A 5869-nucleotide genomic window follows, 5' to 3' on the forward strand; every position below is an offset into this window, starting at 1 on the left:
GTACTACTGGGTATTTACCCTAAAGATACAAATGTAGTAATCTGAAGGGGCACATGCACCCAAATGTTTATAGCAGCAATGTCCACAATAGCCAAACTATGGAAAGAACCTAGAGGTCCATCAGCAGATGAATGGATCAAGAAGATGTGGTATATATATAAAATGGAATACTATGCAGCCATCAAAAGAAATGAAATCTTGCCACTTGTGAGGGTGTGGATGGAACTAGAGTGTATTATACTTAGCAAAATAAGTCAATCAGAGAAAGATAACTATCATATGATCTCCCTGATATGAGGAAGTGGAGATGCAATGTGGAGGGTTTGGTGGGTAGGAAAAGAATAAATGAAACAAGATGGGATCAGGAGGTCAACAAACCATAAGAGACTCTTAATCTCACAAAACAAACTGAGGGTTGCCAGGGGGAGGAAGGTAGGGAGATGGTGGTGGGGTTATGGACATTGGGGAGGGTATGCACTACGGTGAGTGCTATGAAGTGTGTAAACCTGGCTATTCACAGACCTGTACCCCTGGGGCTAATAATACATTATATGTTAATAAAAAAAAAGGTGGTTGTTTTCCTAATTGTAGACTTTCAGTGTATGTTCCCTCAGATCTCCAGTTGATTTCTTTGGTGTTCAGAATGATTTGAAAACGATTTAGCTATATTCAAGGGATTAGACAAGCTTAGAGTCCTCCTACTCTTCCACCATTTTAACTCCTCCTTGGAGCCCATGTTGAATGATTCTAATGTGCAGCCAAACTTGAGAACAATAGCATTAGAGGAATTTTTCTAAAGTACGGGTTTAATCAAGTGGATGTAACCTGCAGCAGAATTTCTCACAGTGTAGGATAAGAAAACCACATTCTGGAAAACTTAATAAATATTCAGATTCCTGAGTCGTCCCCCAGACCTGTAAAGCTGGGGCAAAAATATTCAAAATTTGTATGAGTAATTTCAGATGATACACTGATTTTTGGAAATGTATAGGTAAGAATCTAAAGTGTATATTTGTTCCCTGAAACAAGGTTCTGTAGATTGTTCTTTTCCCACCTTTTAGTTACATGCAAGTCTCTACCTCATTAACACTGTTTACCTCTTGGTAGTTTCCTAAATTTATCAGTTTTGCAGACTCTTCTCTTCTGCACACATTTGCAGATTTACTCTTTCCTGCCAACTGCTTGACAATTACTGATATTTCAAGTAAAACTCCCTTATGATGCCTTTTGTGACTTCTTCCTCCCTAAAAGAATGAGACACTCCTTTTTTCTACAACCTAGATGATACCCAGTACCTACTTCTATCACGACATTAGCAACAGTTTAGAACTATTGCCTCCCTTGAAAGTCATAATAGCCAATACTTTTTCAGTGCTCACTTATGCTCCAGGATGTTCTAAAATAAATGAATAAATAAACAAATAAATAAATTACTTTAAATTATTTACCTCATGACGACCCTATGGGGTAAGTGTTATTATCATATCAAATGAGTTGTGAATTAGTAATTTTCATCAGGCTATACATCTAATAAGTGATAAACCGAAATTTTATACCTATTACATAGACAAAGTAAGAGGCCCTTTCTAGACATAAGGGAGGAGAATCTAAAAGGAGAGAAGACAGAAATAAAATGAGTCAGTGGTGTGAGTCATTACAAAACTAACTCCCACAGGTTGGCCCTCCTTATGATCAGAACCCTGAGAGATTTGGGAATAGAGTCCTTAAAATCCAAGCTAGTTTTAGGGGGACCATAAAACAGAAAAGACTGGTAACTTTTATTTCCAAAGTATACCCAAAGAAGTCCTACAGACTCTCTTTGTACCAAAATTAGAGAGTTGCAATTCTCAAGTGAAGATATAGGATGTTTGGACTGAAGGCAGCCTCGTAGAGCCCTATATCTCCATTGCACTGAGATAGAATTTCAAACATTCCCACAACTCCTGCACAAATAAAAGAAGACCAACCAAGTGAGAACTATTAAAGGTTATTTATTCAGGGATTTTTATAACAAGGAGATACACCCCCACACACACACCAACTAGAATTTTTCAGACTCAATACCAGGCAAAAGAGGAGAAAAACCTTAAAGAAAAGCTTCAGATATGCCCTGCTTGGAAATTGTTGGGATGAGGAAGCTGGAAGTAGATGAACTAGAAACAGGGCATCCTACATTAATGTTAAGGGAGCCTATTTGGTTTTCTTCAGTTAGTCCTAAATTGGAAGCAGGGCTAAAAGTTAGGAAAACTTGAAATTACTAATCAGGCCCTGGTTATTTGGGACGCATTGCTGCAGAGATAGTCTGACTTTCTGGATGGTTTACTTCAGATATCGTGATTTGGTTTCTTGGGCTGACTCTTGAACGTTATGGGTTAGAGCTCTCTTTTTGTATAAAAACTGGCCTCTGTATATTCAGTCTAACACTCTACTGCAAGAGAATATCAAAGGTGACTGAGTGTGAACTAGCAGTTACAGAAGCCCTCTAAGGTAAGGAAATGAATAAGAGACATTTTAAACATGGTGACTAGAGAGTAGAAGGATATAAACATATCAGTCACAGTTTAAAATCAGTTTATCTTTTAAAACAGAGAAAATGACTACCATGTGAATTTTCCCCTTTAACACCTTATTTGTCTAGTTTTCAGGCACAGACTAAGAAAACAGGAGGATTTTCACACAGCATAATAACACTAATTGGAGATGCTTATGGGACTGTTAATCATAGTAGTGTAAAAAGTCTTATGATTTGCAGATGATGCACTCTAACAGCCATCTACTGAGAAGGACTTTTTCTCGTCTCCCCTCCTAAATCCCCTGCAATGAACTGAATGGCAGCCCTGAACATATACATCCACATCTGGAGCACCTGGTTGTTGCAGTCAGTTGAGCATCCACCTCTTGGTTTTGGCTCAGGTCATGATCTTGGGATTGTGAGATCAAGCCCTGCTTTGGACTCCATGCTCAGCACAGAGTCTGCTTGAGATTCTCTCTTCTTCTCCATCTTCCCTTGCTGCTCTTGCTGTCTCACTCTCTCAGATGAATAAATAAATAAATAATTTTTTAAAGATTTTTATTTATTTGACAGACAGAGATCACAAGTAGGCAGAGAGGCAGGCAGAGAGAGAGGAGGAAGCAGGCTCCCTGCTGAGAAAAGAGCCCAATGCGGGGCTCGATCCCAGGACCCTGGGATCATGACCTGAGCTGAAGGCAGAGGCTTAACCCACTGAGCCACCCAGGCACCCAATAAATAATTTTTTTAAAGATATGTCCTAATCCCTGGAACCTATGAATCTTACTTTATTTGGACAAAGAGGTTTTACAAGTGTAGTTAAGGATCTTGAGATGAGAAGATCATCCTGGATTTTCCAGGCAGGTTCTAGATGTAATGAGAAGAATACCTATAAGGGTGAGGCAGAAGGATAGTATATAGAAGAGGAAGTACTGTGACCACAAAAGCAAAGATTGGAATGATGTTACCATACACCAATAAATTCTTGGAACAAAAAGCAGTCAAAAAATACAAAGAATAGATTTTCCCCTAGAGCCTCCAGAAGGAATACAGAACTATTGACATCTTAATTTCAAACGTCTGGACTCCAGGACTGCGAAAGGTTAAAAGTTTGTTGTTTTAAGCTACCCAGTTCATGGTAATTTGTTATGAGACTCATGAGAAACTAATATGCCCCATGTACAATTTCCCCAAATTAAGACGAAATAGAAAAAAAAAAAAAAACCCTGGGGTCATGGTGAGGTCAGAAGCGGTTTCCCTTTATGCTATTAAAGAAGGGAGACAAGGATATTCCTAAGATCATACTATGTTAGAGAAAGCTAGTGGAATAACACAAGAATCACTCCAAGTCCCAAGTAGTTTTTTAAAAATAAATTTTGTAATACAGAGATTTTGAAAAGGCAGGTGGCTACACAAAATTAATAGGGTTGTATGCTATGAGTTTTTTTTGGAAAGATGAAATAAAACAATTGAAAATAATACATTATATGGCACATATTTGCATTTTTGTATTCAATTTGAATTTATTACCTATGATAATAATTATTAATAACACTGTCTTCACTTAATGTGCCAGCCATGTGTTATCTTTTTTTTTTTTTAAGATTTTATTTATTTATTTCACAGACAGAGATCACAAATAGGCAGAGAGAGGAAGGGGCGAAGAAGTCTCCCTGCTGAGCAGAAAGCCCAATTCGGGGCTTGATACCAGGACCCTGAGACCATGACCTGAGCCGAAGGCAGAGGCTTTAACCCACTGAGCCACCCAGGCGCCCCCAGCCTTGTGTTACCTTATAACTGATTGGGTCTACATCTTATAGCTGATTGTCGGGAGCCAGTACAGGAGGCCTACTATAAGAGCTGTAAGGGACTGAATATGATTGGCTGTTCATTTAGGTCCACTCACGCGGGAGGTGCATGAGCACTGCGGTGATTGGCTAGGCGGGCTAAGCTGCCGGTGTATATATGCTTGAATGTACTTGTAGAGGGGCGGGCCCGTCGGGAGCCAGGCCCCGCTGAGCCCTGCCTGCCGGAGGGGGCCGCAACCCGGACCATGGCGGCAGCGGCGGCGGCGCCGGCGGTGGCCCTGGCCCTGGAGGCGGCGGCGGCGCCCCAGCGGGGCGGCGGGAGCTGCGTGCTGTGCTGCGCCGCGCCAGAGGGGGAAGAAGATAAAAAGAAGCCATTAAGGAAGTTTGCCTCCACGCGTGTCTCCGTGTCGTCCTTGCGGGCCGAGAGCGACAGCTGATGAAAAGAAAAGTTAGAAAATTAAATAATTTAACAAATATGTAGAACTAGTAAGTGATACAATAATCAGAATTTGCAATGATGTGGATGGAAATAGAAGATACTATGTTAAGTGAAGTAAGTCAATCAGAGAAAGACAGTTATTGTATGATATCACTTATATGTGGAATTTAAGAAACAAAACAGAGGAGCATAGAGTCCATAGTCTCTCATGGTTCACCTCCCCTTCCAATTTCCCCCAACTCCCTTCTGCTCTCTAATTCTCCATGTCCTCCATGCTGTTTGTTATGCTCCACAAATAAGTAAAACCATATGATAATTGACTCTCTCTGCTTGACTTATTTCACTCAGCATAATCTCTTCCAGTCCCATCTATGTTGCTACAAAAGTTAGGTATTAATTTTTGATGAAGGTACCAAGACTACTCAATGAGGAAAGAATAGGTTTTTTCAACAAATGGTGCTAGTACAATCAGCTATCTACATAGAAAATAATTTATATGGACCCTGTACCTTAAGCCAATATATAGAAATTAATTGAAATTGGATGAAAGACATAAATGTAAGAGCAAACACTGTAAACATCTTAGAAATAAACATAGAGATAAATCTCTGTGTCCTTGTATTATATAATCATTTCTTGCACCACAAATAAAAAGAGATAATTGGATTCTATTGAATTTCAAAATGTTTGTGTATCAAAGGCAACTATCAAGAATGTGGAGAGACAACAAACACGATAGGAGAAAATACTTGAAATTATGTATCTGATAAGGGTAGAGTATCTAGAATATATGAATTCAGCAACAAAGAGGACGATCCAATTTAAAAATGGGCAAAAACTTGGATAAACATTTCTTTAAAGAAGATGCAAAAATGGCCAACACATACATAAAAAGATGTTCAGCATCATTTGTTACTTGGGAAATACAAATCAAAACCATAATGAGATATCACTTCACACCAATTATTATGGCTGTTTTCAAAAGAAACAAAACCCAGGTATTAAGAAACATTGGGGAGATTGTGGAGAAATTGGAATGCCATGCACTATTGATGGGAATGCAAAATGTCATAGTCATGGTGGGAAAGAATTTAACATTCTCTCAAAAAGTTA

The sequence above is a fragment of the Mustela nivalis genome (assembly GCF_964662115.1).
Source record: "Mustela nivalis genome assembly, chromosome: X".
Lineage (NCBI taxonomy): Eukaryota > Metazoa > Chordata > Mammalia > Carnivora > Mustelidae > Mustela > Mustela nivalis.